The 19,637-nt window shown below is 45.8% G+C and overlaps 1 protein-coding gene across 1 annotated transcript in view; it reads right to left on the reverse strand.

Moving 5' to 3' along the window:
* Nucleotides 1-19,637, reverse strand: part of LOC123853039 (large ribosomal subunit protein uL11-like) — a 267,057-nt gene that overhangs the window by 132,283 nt on the left and 115,137 nt on the right. The window lies entirely within an intron of this gene.

The following is a 19,637-nucleotide window of genomic DNA, read 5'->3' on the forward strand; positions in this document are numbered from 1 at the left end:
GCCAACATCTCAAGCCTGTTAGACTGAATGACATATCTGCTCCTAAATCCTATGAAACAGACCCATTTTAAGATACCTGCCTGCACTTAGGTCCTATGTCTGAAAAGCTGCCTCCCTCCCCGCCTGGGAATATTTCTCAGGGTCTTTCCATTTCTCAGTAGGCTTCTCTGTTCTTCATGGATTCCCTGTCCTTGGCTCCTGAGAAAACTGTGTCTTTACAATAAATTCTCTCTTGTCCGTGGGACCTGAGCAGGTCTCTGTTCCTTACAAATAAGGATGTTCAGACTAGACCACCTGCTCTCAGTGTTGCCCACAGCTGTGCTATCTAGCAGGGACCATCGCATCATTATCTGGACATGTGCTACCCTCTGCCCCCCCCCCCCCCCTTGCTGATCTTTTGGGAGAAGGTTTGGCTTTTTTCATAGCGGGGTCAGAGTGAGTCTATTAGAGGGGAGCCGAGAAAGGGCAGGGAAGTAGAGACATGGAAGAAACTGACAGGCCTTCTGGAAGTCACAAGCTGGGGTGCCTTTGGGATCAACTTCAGCCTTGCAAACTTGTTTTGTTGGGCCAGAACTAAGATTTTTAAAAATTTGACTGCAAATGCTTTTGGGTAGGAATGAACATTTTTGGCTCACCATGGTCCTCACCATTCCCTATGGTTATGCATCCAATGGCTTCCTTCACTTGGTCACATTATCTGTGGCCTCTGTAGCCAATTGAGATTGCTATCTATGCTTTATGTAAAAACCCCGTTTAGAGAGGGTTAGCAGGACTGTGTTCAGTTCAACACTGACCTCACACTTGAGATCTCCTTACCAGAGACCCACCTTACCAACCTCTGTTCCTCAACTTAATGCACCGAATGTGCTGAAGACTTACGCGCAAACGCGCATGGAGAGGAAAAGGAGCATCTCTCATTGTTTCTGGACTCAACTGGAGATGGAGAACCAACACTTCTTACCAATCGCTGAAGCTCAAAGAGTACAGTAACCGTGGGGGGTTTCCTTTGGAAGGCAGGAGGGTTGTCTCTGGGATCCCTTCTGCCTCTGGGACCATCTGACTTCTCATGGGAGGAAAAGCCAAAAAGGGCTTTCTACACTAGAAGAGGGGCAAAAAGAAAATGCGCTTTGGGATGGCCATGATGATGGGGAGACCTGGTCCAGGGGCAGTGCCGAAGGTGGGGTGGGGGGGGGGCAGGTACCATGTGCCCAGGCCTGGTAAGAGACACTCCAGCTGCATTCCCCAGCTCAGCCTGAACTTTCGACCCCATTGTCTGCTCTAATTACTGGAACCAGCAGGATTAATTCCTCGACCTACTTTCCAGTCCTTTTTGCTGCCACAGAGCGATAGGCCTCACTGGGCTTCTCTCTGTCATTTTAATGCAGCAGAACTCCCTGAGAAGTTACATGCAAACTTGCATTTGAACCAAAGGAGCATCTCATCTTTGAGCTGAAGAAAGGGGCTCAGGATAGCTCCTTTTCAGCGGATTCTAACATTCAGGTTCTCTAAAGTGACTTCACAAAGAACAACCAAACACATGAGAAACATCCCCTACTTTGAGAACAATCAGATACGGAAATAAAAATAAGATATCGTTTTATAGCTACTAAATTATCATAAATGTAAACCGATCATACCAAGGGCTGGGGAGGCTATAAGAAACTTTATACGTTCGTAAGTTGCTGGTTGGCACAATCTTAAAATACAGCAACATATATCAGGAGCTGCCCATTTATCCGGTCATCTCATTCCTGGGAAGTTATCCAAAGGAAGTGTTTCAAAAGAAGGAAAAAGCTGTATACATAGAGACCTTCCCTGCAGCCCAGGGACAGGGATGGCAAAATGACCTGTAGGCTGGCAAATCCAGGGGCCAAATTCAACCCGAGGCCTGTTTTTACACGGCCAACAAGCTAAGAGCTTTTCTTCCATTTGTTTTTTTTAAAAAGCATTCTTAAAAGATTGTTAAAACAAACAAGCAAACAAAGACTACATGAAGTCCGCTGACCTTGGAGTAAGGGAAGAACTGGATGGAGACCATATTATAGCTTGAGGAGATGTTTACAATACACTGAGCTTTGGAGCATATAAATGGAATGCTCGCTATGACGTCATCCATGCAAATAGACGTCATGCCCATGCAGACAGGATAAGAAGGCAAAAGACGAAATCTGTTGTTTGGGACTCATTGGAAATGATTTTTCTCAAAAGAATTCCTTCTTAGTGGAAGCAGCCACGTGCTGTGGGTTGGGAGTTTATCGTGTAACCGCCGGATCTTTATGACAGAGTAGTACACAGCCGTTAAAAATGAGGCAGTGGGTCTGCATGTACCAGGATGGAAAGATGCTCATGACATATTGTCAAGCGAAAAGGCACATCACAGAACAGCACGCAGGGTGTGACCTCATTTACATAAACTGAATATGGATCCATCTCTGTAAATGTGTGGAGAATAATCTGGAAGGAAGGATGGACACTGAAGACACTTACAGCAGTTATTTCTGGGGGGATGGGATATGGGGTGAAATTTATTTTCTTTTTCCTACCTGAAGGTTTCCGTGGGTTTGGGGTTTTTTGTTTTGTTTTGTTCTGTTTTTTGTTTTTGGGGGGTTTTTTTGCAAGAACTATTTATTATTTTTAGAATCAGAAACAAAGTATTTTCATAAAATCTTTGTTTATGTTGTCCAAATGTTTTTACAATATAAAAGAAAATTTGGCCATTTACAATGTGACCAAGGTCACAGGATTCTGAGCAAAACTGTCCCCTCCCAGCTGCTGGCCTGCCTTGTCCTAGTGCCTCCACTTTAAATGCTACTTCCTCGAGCCTGGGGCACTCAGACACAGTCCTGAGATTAGGGTGAGGGGGTAGACGCGCTTGCTTTGGGTTCCAAATCTAAGGTGACACCAAAACACTCAGTAATCATGATAAATATTTTAATGTCGTATTTCAAGAGATAAAAATTAATGGGAAAAATCCCTGATGGACAAATATTAAAATTTTAAATTTTAAAATTTACAGAATCAGAATGACTGATTTTTTTTTTTTTTTTGGCCTCAGGCCCCAGTATGGTTTGGAACTGCACAGTTACTGATCCTGTCTTTATTTAAAATGCTGATATTTATAAATAAATAAATAAATAAATAAATAAATAAATAAAATGTTGATATTTTATTCATCACGGATTTGGGGGCGCATTAATTTTTATTTTTAAAAAGTATCGTATTAAAATCTTATCTCGATCCTGAGTCTTTTGGCACCCCCTTTAAATATATTAAAAAGCATTGAATTATACACATTCAAAAGACATTTACAATATATTTATTATATCTCAATGAGGCTGTTTAAAAACTTCATTTGTAGACACTGAAATCTGAATTGTATGTAAATGTATGTAGTTATTCTTTCGATCTTCTCCCAAACCACTTACAGGTGTATAATATGTTCTTAGCTCACAGGCGACATAAAACAAGCTTCAGTCCGGATGTGGCCCACGGACCGTAATTTGCAGACTCCTGAGTTAAAACGTGGGAAATGCTCGACACAGAACCCGACAGGCAATAGTTGGCACTTAAAAGGCGTCAGCTGGCCTCTGGCTGTTTCCTCCCACTGTTTCCTCCCCCAGAAGATGGGCTAATCCCTGCCACTGGGGTTCTGTTGAGGAAATGCAGGCTGGCGCCTAGAGCAAAAGCCTCCCTTTGGGGTGTCAGTACTTAGGTTCCCCGCGCAGCCAGGAGCAGGAGAGCTTGCTCCCCGGGCCCTGGGGCTGTTAGACCAGCCTGGACCCTCACTCTGTTCTCCTGGCTTCTCGGTCTCTTTCTGCTGCAGTGAGTCCCCACTTCTCGCTCCTATTTCTCAGCAGAGTTTTTTAATGACTGTCCAAGCAGCCACCACCTAGCAGCTTATCTGCTTCATTACTGCGTGAAAGGGCTGTAAAGCTGCAGATAACCCTGGCACTCCGGGCAGGAGGGCTGCGGTCTTATCACACGCAGGCTTCAATAATTAACCATGCGGGGAGATAAAAACAAATACTGGACAGCAAATGCCTCATATGTGACCGAAAGACCCTGTGGGCTTTGCCGTTCCCTGATGGCTCCGCCTCTGAGCCCACTGCAGTTTTCCTGAAATTTCCACCCGCCCGGGCTCCTGTTTCATCCACCTGTTCCCAAGGAGGAGCCATACCGCCCTCCCCTGCCCCCTGCATCTTAGATTTCCAGTTTCCACGCACCCTCACCCTTGAAGACCCTTCCCCATCCTTCCTCTTCCAAGACTTTCTTGTCCCCCATTCCTCGACTTCAATCTGTCACGTCAGATTGCAAAAAAGAAAAAAAAAAAAAAAAAAAAGACTAAGGATGCCTCTGTCCCAGGCTTGTTGGGAGGATTAAAGAGACAAACCACATGAAGGACCTAGCTTGGCGCCTGACCCAAGATGGGTCTCGGTTGATAGCTGTTAGTATCATTTCAGTAGATGTGTTAAATACCTCAGTATTTGCAGGCATGTCCTTATTCCCAGGGGTACAGACTGTCTCTGGGTCAAACTTCATCACCTAAAAATGCAGCAAACATCTGGCTCAACGTCAATGTCACTCATTCATTCCACAGTGAGGGGCTTCTGTGCCTTAAGTAATTGGGACTCTTCTGCAGACATTTTTTAAATGTGAAAAAAAAAAATAGACTTATCAAAGCTATGTCACTGTATCTCAGCTCCAAGCACTGTTGTAGACAAGAGTGACATGGATCCTGTCCTCCAGGAGCTTAATAAAGTTGAGGGGGGTGGTGCTAGGCACACAATGCAAGGAGCTCATGGGAAAGACGGATCAGTTCAGGCTGAAGGTTCAACCTCAGAGGCTTCTGGAGGTGGAAAAGTATGAGTTGCCCTTGAAGGATTACGAGGAGTGGCTCAGATGCAAAGGAAAGCCAGCAACCGTTCTTAATCATAGTTCAAAGGCTCGCTAGGCTCCCAACTTTTTTCTTCACCCCACAACATATGCACCGTGGAGGATTTGAACCTTGGCTGCTGTGGGATGCAGAGCAAATCGCTAAAGCTGTGTGTGCTCCATTTTCTGCATCCAAACGATGGAGATGACCAAGCCAACCTCCCAGGGGTGTTATCAGGACAAAATCAAACAACATACACAAAATATTTGGAAGCCAGTAAAAGCTAGAGATTGTCATTCATATTTATCCTTGCCAACTTCTTCCTCCTGCCTGTTCCCCACCAAACCAACCAAAGTCTTTGTATCAACGATAGCACCCAGTAATAGGTTAATATGTTTATTCATGAATATCTCCAGGACAGGAATCTGACTCCTGCCTTTTAGCTGCTTTGACAATTGTGTAGCCCCTGTTAGAAATCTACCCAATATCCATTCCTTCTTAATATGCGCAATTTTGTTTGGGGTAGCAATGTGCCAGTCTCCGCGGTTGGAACATGAAGGGCCTAAGTCAATCTGGCCTTGGGATCCACTTTTGGACAATGAGACCTGAGCAGAAGGCTTTTGCTTTCTTGACAAATGAAGTCACAGCTGGCATTGCCTCTGCCTTCACCTTCCTGCCTTGAATTGGGAAAACGATGGCTGGAGCTGTGGCAGCCATGGTGTGGTCATGAGCAAGTGGTCAAAAGACTCTCAGAGACAGTAGTCCTGACATGACTGAGCCACTCAACCAATACCACAACTTTTATTTGGTGAAAAAGCAGACTCTGTGTGTTCAGCCACTGTAATAGTTTGGGTTACAGACAGCACCAGAGGTCATCCTGACTGGTTGAGCAGGGTTGACCATAGACAGAGCCAAGAGCACCAAACCAAAGCACCAAGTTATGGGTGTCTGGGGTCCAGAGTCAGGTTACCAGGCAGGCTCAGTAACTTAGAATTCACGTCCTGGCGCTGAGGCCAGGACTGGAACACAGGAGACCTGAGTCCCTTTTGCTAAGCCAGAAACATGGCAACAGGTTAGTTGGATGGGAAGCAAGTGCCTCCATCCATCCGGGAAGGCTGGGGCATGGCAGGGCCAGATGAACAGGTCTCCAGCAAGGACTAGAAGGGCTCAAACACCCTGACATCTGAATGGATCTGAGGTTTTCAATCCACTCTGTGCCCTGCTCCCTCTGCTTCCTCAATAGATTCTGGCATCTTGTTTCTCAGATTATCTCTCATGAGGTTATTTTTACAACATTCTCCCTTTGTTCACTTGCTGCTCAGAATAAGGTGGAAAGCTGATAAGGCAGAAGACTTAAAACTCCAAGGTGCTATAGCCCCTTCTCTCCCCACCTCCACCATGCATAAACATTTGCTGAGTGAGTACCTGAATGCATGAATGATTGAGTCCTGCAGATTCCACCCCATTACTATCTGTGCTAATCCATAATAATTTCTATTTGACTTTGGAATGCATTATGTAATTTGAATTCTGCAAATTTGCCTTCCTAATTATGTTCTTCTTTGGCTAACACAGAAATTACTTTGCACAGATTGACTGATAGTGGGGAGAAGTTTGCTAGGTGTTGGGATCATTAGGTAGATAATCCATATATTGGCAGTCGAGAGTTGTCTATATCAGGAAGGTCAACTAGACTGATATTTGAAGCAAGGAGAGTGTGTGTGCATGTGTGTGTGTGTGTGCGCGTGCATGTGTTTGCACGCACCTGGTATCCTGCTTCTGCATTAGCCAGTCCACAGAACCTGTGGTCTACTTAAAACCCTATGTACCAGCTCAGTCTTGGCCTAGATTTTCTGACCCATCCTGTCACTGTTCTGAGAGTTACAAGGTAGCCCATAACTTCAAAGATCCAACAATGAGTTAGGTTATAACTGGCCCTGCACAGACTTCAGGACCTCAATGCCAGGGACTTGGTTTCCAGGTTAGTATACCAGATACTAAGATACTACATTTATCCCCATTTGCCCAATATATAAAAGAATGAATGGATGAGTGAATGAATGGATGGATGGATGGTTGGATGGTTAGATGGATGGATGGATGGGTGGATGAACTGTATACAATAGGTTCCCAGTCTCAAATCCGGGTTCTCCTGGGATAATTGCTATGTATTTACTTTTGTGCTGTCTATCTACCTGGATCTCCACTGGTTGACCCTTCTGTTTTGGCTGGGTCTGGGGTTCACTTGGATCTTGATTAATAGGCTCCTTCCCCTGAAAGGGATCCCAAGTGCCCACCCTGGCTGGAGATTCTTGGCCCTATGTGCCTGGGCCTGGGATGTCTGGTTCCTGGGCTTGTTCCAATGTTTAGACATTTGATGGGGCCTGGCCTGGCCACGTGCCTTTAAGCTGGCAGGTCTCATCCCAGCCACATGGCCAGCACTCAATACAAATGAACCACTGACACTGTTGGCTCATTCATAGCGTTTGTCCTGAACCATTTGCCTTGACCTAGCTAGCTTGGCTTTTGCTCCTAATATCCTCTAGGTATCTTGGCTCCAACCCCTGTGCTAACCCCCAGATTGATTTATGATTCCATACCATTGGCTGTGATCTCATGGTTCTCTCCTGGACAATGGGTCACACTTGACTTCCTAACCCACAGTTGTGTCACTGGGCTCTGCCTTCCCTCCTCAATGAAGGTTCACGCCCATTCCTTCGATTACATCATCCTCACAGCTTCAGGTTAACACTTGGCCAAATCCAGGACCCTAGGTCTTATCCTTCTTATATCCTTCTCTCTCCTGGGTCCATCTGGCCTCAGGATCTAGAGCAGGATGTCTATACCTGGATCGTCTAACACTAGCCTTCTCTGCTCTCTTGGCAGCTTTCATTCATCTGACATTTATCAAATACCTACTATGTGTCAGCCACTAGGGCTTTAATGGCAGCCTAGAGATACAGTCATGACAGTAAAACGTCGTGCAGAGACAAACCTGCAAACAGGCGATGCAGCATGTTAAGAGCCAGAACAGAATCCAAGAGCTCTGTGAACCATCAGGGCCATGCCCACCACCCTCAACAAAGAATAGTCAAAACTAGAATGAGGGAGAAGAAAACACTGCCAGACACCAACCAAATGGGTTCCAAACGGAAACCTCCAGAAGTTGCTGACCCCGAGTCCCCTGCCCTGGAAACCAGACCCACTTCCTCCGCTGGGGGCCCCAGAGGCCTGCCCTACCCTTAGCAACTATGAATGCCACCAGTCGCTCCGGTAACCAAGCTCTGGAGGGTCAGCTACGCACAGAGGAAGACCTGATCAAACCTGCCCTCTTGAACGCAGTCCAGCAGTCCCTGCTTATCCACTGGGGACACATTCCAAGACCCCCAGTGGATGCCTGAAACCGTGGAGAGTACCAAATCCTAGATATACACTATGTTTTTTCCTGTGCATACACACTTAAGATACAATCTAATTTATAAATCACACACAGTAAGAGATTAACAACAACCAATAATAAAACAATTATAATACACTGTAATCAAAGTTTTGTGAATGCAGTCTCTCTCTCTCTCAAAATATCTTCTCGTCCTGGACTCGCCCTTCTGTGATGAAGTGAGATGATCAAATGCCTGTGTGATGGGGTGAAGTGAAGTGAAGTGAATGACGTAGGCACTGTGACGTAGCCATCAGGCTACCATTGACCTCTGACTATACTCAGGAGGATCATCTGCTTCCAAACCGCGGTTGACTGGGGGAACCAAAACCATGGAAAGTGAAACCGCGGATAAGGAAGGGGAACACTATATTGCTCCAGAGTGAATGCAGTCTTGTTCCAGCCCGAAGGAATAAGTCTGCCAAATTACTGAAAACACAATTACTGCCAATCCTGCCCCAAGATGATGGGGATAAGGGCTTTTTTTTTTTTTTAAGTTTTTTTAAATTTTATTTATTTATTTGAGAGAGAGTGAGACCAAGAGCAAGAAGGAGGGGCAGAGGGAGAGGGAAAAGCAGACTCCGCACTGAGCAGGGAACCCAATGTGGGACTCGATCCCAGGACCCCGGGATCATGACCTGAGCCGAAGTCAGACACTTAACCCACTGAGCCACCCAGGCACCCCAAGGTATAAGGGCTTTTAAAGAACTATCTGATCCTAACTAAAAATGAGAAGGAAGCTGAACTCTTGTCTCCATGAGGCAAGAAACCACCAAGAGACAACTGCAATAAGATAGGGTCGCAGAGTAAAGAATAAAATGAACACAAAACAGTAAGTTTTTTCCCCCTCTCCCCCACATACATATTCTTAGCTAATACAGCATAGCATCTGAAAAGTTGAACTCACTCATTTGAACTGTGTGAGGAGAGAAAGTCTAAGTCTAAAAGAATAAGTGATTCAAATGATAGAATTTATTTGGAAAGCAATTATTTAATTACCTGGAAAAAAGTATAGTAGCGAAGGAAGTAGTGTTGGAAAGTGGTGGAGGGTCTACTTCAATGAACAGGGGAGGCTTATTTAGTAATAGAACATAAATGGTTTATGCATATGATGCCCGAAGTCCTCAAGAAAGTTTTCCCTTCCTCTTCCTGTCTGGTTGGGCTTCTCCCACATCATACACTCTGCTTTCTTGAGATGACATTTATTCTACTCTTCCCCCCAGAATGTAAGGTGGACAGGACAGAAGCTGGCTTCTCAGTAAAGGAAGGTCCAGAAATGGGATCCCTGTTATACTTGTTACCCAATTAATTTCTACGTCAAACCCTTTTGTGTTAGTCTTGATTCCCCTAGGAGCAGGGCTCAAATGGGACTTAGAAGGATTTTGTTAGGGGAAAGGTCCTTGTGAGAAAAAAACCGAGGGAGTCAGGCAAGGTTAGGAGGACCATCATGAGACTCTTTGTGAAGAAAGGGAAGGATGATTTTGTGGGTAGATCACTATGAAGTCTAAGGAAGGTTTGGCAGGGCCCTTGGTGTATCACTGCTATGCTCAATCATTGGCTGAGAGCAGAAGACCTAGGGATGTCAAAGGCAGCACTAGGGCTCTTGATCAATTACATGCCCTGTAGTAAGAGGTCCTCAAGGCACATTGTCATGGTCCCTCCTCCTCTCTGTATAGTTATGGTGGCTCCAGTTTCAAGTTCAATCCATGTAAGTCTAGAGTAGGGCTTACACAGCTTTGGGGTATGGGAGGAAACCAAAGAGAAAGTTTGCATGCTAAACTATTTCAGTTGCTGAGCTATTTCAATGGTTTGTGGAGACCATTGGGGTAAATATTTAAAAATCAAAGCAGAGCCTCTCAAGGGTAGTCCTCTTCTGGCAGAAACACTTGGAACAACTGTTAAAATGTCTTTATTTTCTGCCCAGACCTTTTGAATCAAAACCTTGGGTACTGAGAACCAGAGCTCCAGTAGATGCCATATTTATCGATACTGCCAAGGTATTGATACGGCCAAGGTATCGATACCTTCCTGTACAAGGGAAGCTTGTTTGAGGTTATGTACACCAAACCCAAATTAAATGCTACCTGAATAAATGAAATCTGAATATATTTTGATATCACAATCTCCCTACATTTTTATTGCCGCTGGTGGCTACATGGACCCTTCTGCTTAAAATTCCTTCTATTTTTCAAGTCCTTCTTTCTGACAACTAAAAAAAAAAAAAAAAGAACATTCTCAGAAAATTGAGCTTCAGAGAAAGCAGTAAGGTTACTCAGTGATTTCCCCCTTGTTAATTTGAGGATCTTAAATTATGCAGCTGTGGTGCACACATTTGCATGTTCAATTCACATGCCTGAGCTATCACACTACAAGATAAAAATCAACCATAATAATTCAAGTAAACTGTGTCTGGTTTCTCCTCACCCAAATTTCAGGGCTGACCCTGTTTGAGATAAAGAACAGATAATGAAATCACTTGGGAAATGCAGGGGGCGTGTTGGTGGGGTCAAGATAGGAAAGTTGGGGTCATCAAGCCAACTCCTGCCACTATCCCTTCCGGATTGACAACATTTTCTCCTTCCACGCTCCCCTGGATTTCATAACCTCCACGTAGCGCCTTCCCTAGAAAGGACTGACTGGCCCCCCCCAATTCCTACCCTTAGATCATAACTGGGCAGGAAGGCCAGAAAGGCCAGAGTTTGTCCTCTGCCTGACGCTGGTAACCTTGAATTTAAAGAAACCACCAGTTTGTTTTTCGGAGTCCATAGTCTCTCAGCGTTCCTCTCCCGATCGGGTGAAACAAACTGAGGGTTTCAGAGGGGAGGGGGGTGGGGGGAGGGGTTAGCTGGCTGATGGGTATTAAGGAGGGCACGTACTGCATGGAGCACTGAGTGTTATACAAAACAGTGAATCATGGAACACTACATCAAAAACTAATGATGTATTGTATGGTGACTAACATAACCTAATAAGATTAAAAAAAAAAAAAGAAACCACCACAATAGGGTTGGCTCTGAAATTGAACCAATGCGCTGCAATATGCAGATTAGGAAGTCAAAGCCACCTGGCCATTGGCTGGTTGCTGGTGTGACGTCACAAAGGCCCAGCCCAAACGTGGCCAGAAGTGCTGTGGGCAAGTTTCTGGACAGGGACAAGTTGAAAAGCTTATTATTTGTGTGTGGAGGTGGGTGCAGTGGGGGAGGGGAGGTCCCCACCTTTTTTTTTTTTTTTAATCAGCTGGTGCTGGTTTCCTGCATTTCCTATGTTAGGGGGGAAAAATGTGTTCATGTACAGTCAGAGCAGGAAGGCTCAGGACCCAAGAGTATTTTGTTCTGTGTGGGATTTGTTCTGTCCCATTGCTTAGGGTTTTTTGGACAAAAATGACACGGGCGGTGGGGGTGGAGGTGGCAGAAGCTGTGAATTCCAAATGAGCTATGGGAAACTCACAAGCCTCTTCAGCTTAGTGGTTTCCAGGCTGGTCCAAACTCTATGAGTCAGCTGGTAGAAGTCTCTGGCTATGATCTGACCCCAGACCTAAAGACATGCAGGCATAGGAGGTTGGGGGCCTCCCAACTTTTCCCTCCCTCTCTTTGCCAGGCTCAAGGCAAAGATAGAATCGAGTCCCCTGACTTGTGAGTGTCTGACAATGGCCCCCCTGGATGTGAGGTCCCCATTTCAATACCTCTGAAAAGTTGCAAGTCTGTTGAATGGAGAGAGAAAGCTTATATAGAGATAAAATAACTTCAAGCTTCACACACCCTGAACACTTGTCTTTCCCAAACTATTGCCTTTGAAGTGTCCGGCGGCAACCAGAACACTGCCTATTTGGTCTGCTAAAGCCACTGAGAATTTTTCCAACATAGCACAACAGGGGATCCCTCCTTCCCACATTGGCACAGGCAAAGATATAAGAGAAAAAAAAATGTTTTATGGGGGCAGGGGTGGGGAACACTCAGCCTTGTTTGTTTTGTTGGCCCAGATACCATTTCACTTCCTGGGAATACCATCCATTTTTTTTACTTTGGGGAATCATCCCACCATCTTGTTCAGTCTTTGTTTGGATGGAGTGGGGGTCTTCTGCCCCCAGCTTTGGAGGTAAGCACGTGTCCCAGGCCTAGCCAGAGGTGTGTTCCATTCTCCTGGCTACACAGTGACTGGATCAGTAGTGGGCACGGCACTTATGATGGTCAATCCTGGGACTTTGATGGGAATGCTTTGAGAACAGGCGCTTTCTTTTCTTGTTGGGATTACTACCCTGATGGTGACCATGGCTGCCCCTACAAAGAAAGAGGCTATTCAGCAATGAAGTCGAGCCTCCCGCCCTTGACCAAAAGAGCTAAAAGAGAGAGACAGATTTCTGACAATGTTGTTTGAGCATCTGGATCCAGCCATGCCTGAAACTAGCTACTTGTACATATTAGTCAATGCAGCCAATACATTTTCATTTTTATGTAAGTCAGATTGAGTTGAGCATCTGTTGACTCAGTAAGAGTCCTCACCTGTACATCCAACCACTGGGCAGACCTTAATCTCAAGGATGGGTTTAGGGCTATAGTAGTCCCTTCCCTGTGTGGTTTCTTACTGGTTCTTCTGCTTGGTTGGTGGGGGAGAGGGTTGGTGTGATGGCATATAGGTCACAGATAGGGGAGACTGATTATTCTAGTGTTATAGAGCACAGAGATCAAATAAAGGGGGTTGGGTCACATGAAACTAGGCAACTAATATCACCTCTCTGACGCTCACTTCTCTCATGTGTAACATGGGGACGATGAAAATCCCCCCCTCTTGGTGTTGTGTGGAGGCTTTATGCACAGCGTCTGGTGCGTAGTAAATGCTTAGGAAGGAATGGCCATAAGCTAAGTCTAGATAACCCACCACAGAAGAGATGGGCTCTCCTCTCTGGACTCCGGTGCAAAGCAGTCGCAGTGGAGGGGAGGGCTCCGAAGGCCTGCACTGCAGTGGTGGCCAACAGCTCTGAGCCACCGTTGACACTGCCAGCCACAAGCACCTGCCGACTGAGCAGCATGCACCTGCCACCTGCCACTCCACGCAGGAATTCCATTCCAGCCAGAGCAGGTGGCCTCCCTTCTAGGCCAGATCCTGGCTGTGTGCAGAGTCTGTGAGCCTGCCCACCTGTTCTGAAACCCCAGTTAGACTCTGTTCTTTGCCTGGCCCACCTCCTACCCCCAGCTTCCTTCCTTGATCCGACACCTTCCGTGTTCTAGGCACGGTGCTAGGACCCACAGGGGATGCAGGGGAAGAAAGCTGCATTAGTGCAGTATCACACGATGCCAGGTGTGGCCACGGCATATGCTTATCTCTCAGCTCACAAATCTTGACAGTTAGGTTAAACACACCCATTTTAGGACAAAGCAGTGAACTGAGAGCAGTACCCACTACAGATCACGATCCAGATCCTGGTGTTTCTTCAAAGCCCAGATTCTTCCCTTTAGCATGCTGCCTATTGCAACAGAGATTAAATAGCAAAATGATGTTACATGAAAACATGTAGTGCACAGGGAGCCTGGGTGGCACAGTCGGTTAAGCGTCTGCCTTCGGCTCAGGTCATGTTCTGGGATTGAGCCCCGTGTCGGGCTCCTTGCTCAGCCGGGAGTCTGCTTCTCCCTCTCCCTCTGCCTACTGCTCTCCCTGCTTGTGCTCTCTCTCTCTCTCTCTCTCTCTCTCTGTGTCAAATAAATAAATAAAATCTTCTAAAAAAACCACTCATGGGCCTTTATCCCAGAGAAATAAAAACCCATGTGCATACAAAAACCCGAATATGGGGGCGCCTGGGTGGCTCAGTCGCTAAGCGTCTGCCTTCGGCTCAGGTCATGGTCCCGGGATCCTGGGATCGAGCCCCGCATTGGGCTCCCTGCTCAGCGGGAAGCCTGCTTCTCCCTCTCCCGCTCCCCCTGCTTGTGTTCCCTCTCTCGCTATGTCTCTATCTGTCAAATAAATAAATAAAATCTTTAAAAAAAAAACCCAAGTATGAATATCTATAGTGGCTTATTTGTAATTACCAAAAACTGGAAACAACCTAAATGCCCCTCAATTGGAAGATGAGTGGAAAAAAAAAACTGTGGTACTTCCATATCACGAAATATTACACAAGCATAGAAAGAATGTACTATTGATATATAAAACTACTCAGACAGATCCCAAGGGCATTATGCTAAGTGAATGAAAAAAAGCCAATCTCAAAAGTCCGAATGCTGTATGATTTCATTTATGTAACATTTTCAAAATAACAAACGGAGAATAGATTAGTGGTTGCCAGGGAATGGGGGGAGGGGAGTTGTGGCTATAAAAAAGATAGCATGAGGGACTCCTGTGCCCATCAACCAGTTCTGGGTCCAAGGGCACCTGGGTGGCTCAGTGGGTTGAGCATAGGACTCTTGATTTCAGCTCAGGCCATGATCTGAGTCGTGGGACCAAGCCCCATATGGGGCTCAGTGCTCACTGGGGAGTCTGATTGAGATTCTCCTCCTTTCCCTCTGTCCCTCCCCCTGCTCTCTCTCTCTAAAATAAATAAACAAATTTTAAAAAAAGAACCACAGTTCTGAGTCCTCTTGCAATGGTGACTGCACAAATCTACAAGTGATAAAATTGCACAGAATTGACATACATGCACACAAGTAAGTTCACACCCATGAAATATGAATAATCAGTCAACTGTATCAATGCCGGCTGGTTCCTGGTTTGGATATTATACCATAGCTTTGCAAGATGTTTCTATTGGGGAAAACTGGGTGAAGGGTATATTCCCTGTCTTTTTTTTTTTTTTTTGAAACTTCCTGTCAATCTATAATTATTAAAATTTTTTTAATTAAAAAAAAGCCAGCCCTGTGCCTAGCACATAGTAAGTACTCAATTCATAGTAGCTATAAATCCTACTAGGGTTCCGGCTCTTACATAGACATGCACATGGAGCAGGAAGACAGATGTATTAATACGGACTCGAATACAGAAGGGAGAAAGCAGAGATGAGTAATAGAAATATACCGTGAATCACATATGTAACCAAAACTTTTCTAATAGCCATATTGAAAAGGTAAAAGGAGCACATGAAATTAAGTTTAATGAGATATTTTATTTAACCCAATATACCCCAAATATTACCATTTCAACAAGTAATCAATATAAAAATTAATGAGATAGTGTGCGTCCTTTTTTTTTTTTTAATTTTTTTTTGGACTATGTCTTTGAAATCTGTGTAAGTTAGCACATCTTAATTCAGATGCTATATTTTCATTGAAAATACTTGTTCTGTATTTGGATTTCATAAAATTTACAGTTGAGAAATTAGATTCGCATACCCAAGTTGTTCCAAACATACTTAAAAGTTTTCCAATAACCGAATGCAGTATTAGTTTTTTTTAATTTTAATTTAAATTAATTAAAATTAAGTAACATTAAAAATTTGGGGGCGCCTGTGGCTCAGTCGGTTAAGCATCTGCCTTCAGCTCAGGTCATGATCCCAGGGTCCTGGGATCGAGCCCCGCATCGGGCTCCCTGCTCAGTGGGACGCCTGCTTCTCCCTCCCCACTCCCCCGTTTGTGTTCCCTCTCTCGCTGTCTCTCTCTCTGTCAAATAAATTAATCAATTAATTTAAAAAAATTAGGCACTCAGCGCACTAGCCCCTGTCAGTGCTGTGGCCACAGTTGGCCATTGTGTTGAAACTGAGACAGGTAGAAAGGGATGTGTGCCAGATAAGAGGATTCTATGTACGGCTTCAGGGAAAGTGGTAGCATTTGAGCTAAGCATCAAAGGATCGGTATGAGTTTAATAGACAGGGAATATGTCAAGTACATAAAACATCATGGACAAAAAGAGGCGGATTCTACTGGTTGCCTACTCAATATCTATACCCCTTTTACCTTAGCAACTAAGCTTTGATTTTTGTTAGAAGTGGCAATAGACCAACTAAAACCACTACATTTTTCAGCTTCCTTTGTAGCTACTGTGGCCAAGCCATTTCTGGTCAATAGTATGTGGGAAGTAGTTGAGTGGAGCTTCCGGGAAAGCTCCTTAAAAAACGGGGCAAACTCAACTGAAACACCCTTTTGCCTCTCCCTCTTCCTCTTTCCGCATGCCTGGAATGAAGACATGATGGCTGGAGCTGCAGCAGCAATTTTGTCACCTTGATAATGGAAACCGTGCACTAAGGATAACAGAAAAACAAAAAAATGAAGATGGGACATACCATGCCCACTCTGGACTTTTTTTTAAGCGAGAAGAAAATAAACCCGTATCTTGTTTAAACCACTATCATTCCAGTCGTCTGCTCCTAACAGCCAAGCACAATTCCTAACCAATATAAGGTGTGAACGTGTCAGAAGAAAAGTGAATAGTTTGATGTGATTAGTGTTTGATAAAACCACCCTGGGAAAATTATTTATTAACTACTGCTCAAAGAACTTAAAAAGTATAATTTATGTAATCATCACTGCAGTAACATTTTGTTGTTGTTGGTTTTTAGAGATTTGATTTATTGACTTATTTGGCGGGGAGGGGAGCAGAGGGAGAAGGACAAGCGGCCTCGGCGCTGAGCACAGAGCCTGACACAGTCTCGATCTCATGACCCTGAGATCATGCCCTGAGCTGAAATCAAGACTTGGATTTTCAACCAACTGGGCCACCCAGGCACCCTGGTAGTAACATTTTGTTAGATGAGGAAACTGAGACACGGAGAGGTTAAGCAACTTGGTCAAGGCCGCAAAGCTCACAGGTAGTGGATCTGGGCTTCAAGTCCAGGCAGTTCAACCAAAGGTCTGCCCTCTTGAATGGAATTAGAGGAGTTATGGCTGAATAACGTGAAGGAATTTGGACTGGGTTCCTACGCATGAAGCTTGGCCTAGATATTCAGACCGTGCTTGCTTTAATGCCCACAGGCCCACCAACCCGAGCTCTTGGATTCGCCACGGTGTGTCTTGGATTCGCCATGCTGTGTTCCTCCACTTGGCTGCCTCCAGACTGTGGCCCATGCTTCTGGAATTTTCCAGCTTCTTCACAGTGCACTAACTGGCTTCATGGAGGTGACCTCTTGGCTACATACCATATTCTTTACACGCCAGTGCTGGGGCCAGCCCTCTGGTCTGCTCCCAAGCTGCCTGAACCAGCAGGGAGCTCCCTCATTTTCCCCCAAGTACAGTGACTTCCCCAGGAGAGCTCCTAGTTGAATGGCCTGAAGTCAGCCTCACTGCTGCTGACGTTCAGCCGGTAAGCCCTGGTGTGCCGTGCTGGGAGTCCATAGCTGGTAGCTGTGCCGACCTGCCAGTGGTCATGCTGTGTGGGTTATTAAAGAGTTTTAATATTGCCCCACCTAGGTTTTAAACTCCATGTCTCAGCAGCTGCTGGGTCTTGGGCAAGTCACTTCATTTCTCAGTTTTAATGTGCTGATCTGTAAAATGGGCATACAGTGCTCATCTCCCGGGGTTCCTAGGATGGCAGAATCGGGTCAGGCCTGTAAGGAACTTAGCAGCATACCTAGCTTCCTGGGAGTGCTCAGTAACTGAGTTACTGGGATCATGCCAGCCCGGTCTCAGCTTAAAAGTGGGTCTGTCGGTGTTATTGCGTCCTGGGTCTTGAACCTGAAGGGTGGAGGAGCATCTTTGATGCTGGACAACCACAACCTCACGATTCTAAACCTCAGTCTGGTATAGTGGAGGGAATCCAGGTCTTGGATGATCTGGGGGTCCATTCCAGCTCAGCTGTTGGTGCACGACAAGCCACGGCTATCTCTGGGCATCTGTCAGTGAGGGGACTGCAGACTAAGGCCCGAGGGGGCCAGGGAGGCTGTGTAAGTGGGCGATGCTAGGCTGCTGGGCACTCCAGATTCAGACCCTGGGAGAGGGGCAAAGGCAGTGGGCATAGCTCATGGGGATGCAGTTGGGTCCTCCCTTTTTTTTTTTTTTTTTTAAAGATTTTACTTATTTATTTGAGACAGAGAGCATGAGAGACAGAGAGCATGAGAGGAAGGAGGGTCAGAGGGAGAAGCAGACCCCCCGCCGAGCAGGGAGCCCGATGCGGGACTCGATCCCGGGACTCCAGGATCATGACCTGAGCCGAAGGCAGTTGCTTAACCAACTGAGCCACCCAGGCGCCCCGAGTTGGGTCCTCTCTTAAATGAGGCCAGTCCCAGCAGCCTGGGGTGTCTCCTAGCAACCCCTTGAAGAGAAGAGAGGGAGAAGTGAACACCAATTAAGCTCTTACCACGTACCAGACTTTCTATGTCTTATCTTACGTAATTTTTATAACACGTTTCAAAGAAGGCATTTTAATCTCCATTTTATAGAGGAGGAGATTAAGGCCCAGAGAGGGAAACGAACTGCCCAAAGTTCACACAACTGGGAGGCAGCAGGAACCAGACTTCAAACCCAGGCCTGACCATCCACAGAGGTGTCTTCAGTTCCTTGAGAAATGCCAACTGTTCACCCATCTCGGGGTATTCTTCTGCCTGCGCAGCCCCTCTGCCCGACCCCTTCTCACCAGCCCCCAGTGACTCCCCGGGCTGGCTCCTCCTTGTCCTGCAGCCTTCGGTTTAAACATCACCCTTCGGGGAGGGAGGCCTTCCGTGACCCCCTGGCTGAACAGGCCACACCTGTCAGCGCTGTACTCTCTCAAAGGGCTACTCACTGCATCACAAATCATAATCACTTATTAACTTTGTGTTTGCTTCCTTATCTAAACAAGGGCTTTACTTTCAAGGAGCTCACATTTAAATGGAGAAGAAAGGGGGTGCCTGGGTGGCTCAGAGTTTAAGCGTCTGCCTTCGGCTCGGGTCATGATCCCGGGGTCCTGGAATCGAGCCCCGCATTGGGCTCCCTGCTCCACGGGAAGCCTGCTTCTCCCTCTCCCACTCCCCTGCTTGTGTTCCCTCTCTCGCTGTGTCTCTCTTTGTCAAATAAATAAATAAAATATTTAAATAATAATAATAAAATAAATGGAGAAGAAAGGCACCGAACCCAAGAAACAAATAGTTATCCAGGATGGTGGGAAGTGCTGAGAAGAAAATAAAACAAGGCAGCAGGCTAGAAAGTGACAGAGAAGGGAAGGGCACTTTAGATGGGGTGGTCCAGGAAGGTCTCTCTGAAGAGGTGATGTTTCCAATAAGATCCAAGAGCTGAGGAGTCATATGAAAATCCAAGGAAAATGTGCTTCCAGCAGAGGAAACAGTGTATGCAAAGGGCCTGGGGTGCTTACGTTTGGTATGCTCAAGACATAAAAAGAAGGGACACCTGGGAGGCTCAGTCAGTTAAGTGTCTGCCTTCGGCTCAGGTCATGATCCCAGGGTCCTGGGATCAAGTCTGAATCAGGCATCAGGCTCCT

Source organism: Mirounga angustirostris, unplaced genomic scaffold (genome assembly GCF_029215605.1).
Source record: "Mirounga angustirostris isolate CCGP_5_RB_7025 unplaced genomic scaffold, mMirAng1.0.hap1 SCAF_14, whole genome shotgun sequence".
NCBI lineage: Eukaryota > Metazoa > Chordata > Mammalia > Carnivora > Phocidae > Mirounga > Mirounga angustirostris.